The 1,352-nt window shown below is 45.0% G+C and overlaps 1 protein-coding gene across 2 annotated transcripts in view; it reads right to left on the bottom strand.

Moving 5' to 3' along the window:
* Window positions 1–1,352, bottom strand: part of LOC109517787 (serine/arginine-rich splicing factor 6) — a 9,144-nt gene that overhangs the window by 3,205 nt on the left and 4,587 nt on the right. The gene's annotated exons all lie outside the window — the stretch shown is intronic.

Below are 1,352 nucleotides of genomic sequence, written 5' to 3'. Positions count from 1 at the left end.
GTGGTTCCCCCCCCCCCCCCCCCCAAAAAAAACAACCATGGTAAGCTGAAATGGACAAACTTTTAGTACTAATTGGTGTAAATGTGTCTCAAGACACAATTCAAGAAGGATGTTTGCGTTGCACGGACACGCTGACCGATCGCTCTCACTGGTCGATTACCTCGCGGATGCTTGCTTGCTGGCGAGCAGCCACACCTAGTGCATGCGCTTTGCGTGTGTGTGAGCATAACATTTGTATGTGTGGGTGTGTGTCCGAGGGGGGACATTGATTGGAGCTATTTCTGCTTTGCCACATGACAGATGCAGCCTGTTCGCAGCAGAAACGTCAATGCCCACACCTGCTTGGCTGCTCCATGTGAGCCATCACGTGTTTGTTTGTCAGTGGCAGCAAGTCGAACATTTGGTACAAAGTGAACTTAGCAAACCCGCACGTCAACCTTCTTCTTCTGATCCGATACGAATGCTTCATCTGACCTTCTGCCTTGACAAAGATATTAGGATTTGGTATTTATTGAAGGGCACTGTATCATTCATGCGTTTTCTGTCGCGCTTGTGCTCATTAGGGTGATGTTTTAGGAATGTGGGGTGGTTGGGGAAAAAAAATTGACACGTGTAAACTCCGCACAGGAAGGCTAGAGCTGAGATCCAAATTGAGAACCTTGAAACTTTACCGTTTTGCCAAATATTAGAAACCCTGAATGCAATAACAAACCTCTTTCTCAATAAATATTTTTTTTCTGACAGTGTCATTAAATCCATTAAGACATGTATCTCAAGAAATGGCCCGCAAATATTATGCATGTCATGTTCCTGTTGGTTTTTGGTTTCAATTTCCGGTGGGAGTGGTTGGCGTTTCCCTCCAACACCGCACCTGTCATGCATGACCATCAGTACTACATAAGGACTTCTACGCCGACAATTTACTGTCAGATTTTTTGCCTTGCCTAGAGCTGAAACCAAGTGCTTATTTTCTAGACGCTCAGTTCTTGTTTATGCCGTTTTTATTAATGCCATGGTTTGCCTAATTTGTTTCAGTAATGTTCTTGTTTTATTTTCCAATTACGAGAACATACTCTATAGCAGGGGTCCCCAACCGCCGGTCCGCGGACCGGTACCTGTCCGCCGGGCATTTGGTACCGGGCCGCACAGAAAGAACTTGCCTTAATTCCGTCAGTTTTATTTCGGAATACGAAACATGTTTTATTTTGAAAAACTACCGGATTCTCCGTTACATCCGTCTGTGTCACGCTTGACACACATCAAGCCACGCTTCTCCATCACGTGACCGATTACTTCAAAACAAAACGCAGAAGCTCGCAAAATGAGTAAAAAAACTGCTGGAGATCGCAAAT

The sequence above is a fragment of the Hippocampus comes genome, unplaced genomic scaffold (assembly GCF_001891065.2).
Source record: "Hippocampus comes isolate QL1 unplaced genomic scaffold, H_comes_QL1_v1.1 scaffold28, whole genome shotgun sequence".
Classification (NCBI taxonomy): domain Eukaryota; kingdom Metazoa; phylum Chordata; class Actinopteri; order Syngnathiformes; family Syngnathidae; genus Hippocampus; species Hippocampus comes.
Note: the sequence above shows the minus strand (reverse complement) of the source record. Positions and strands in the feature narration are given on the sequence as shown.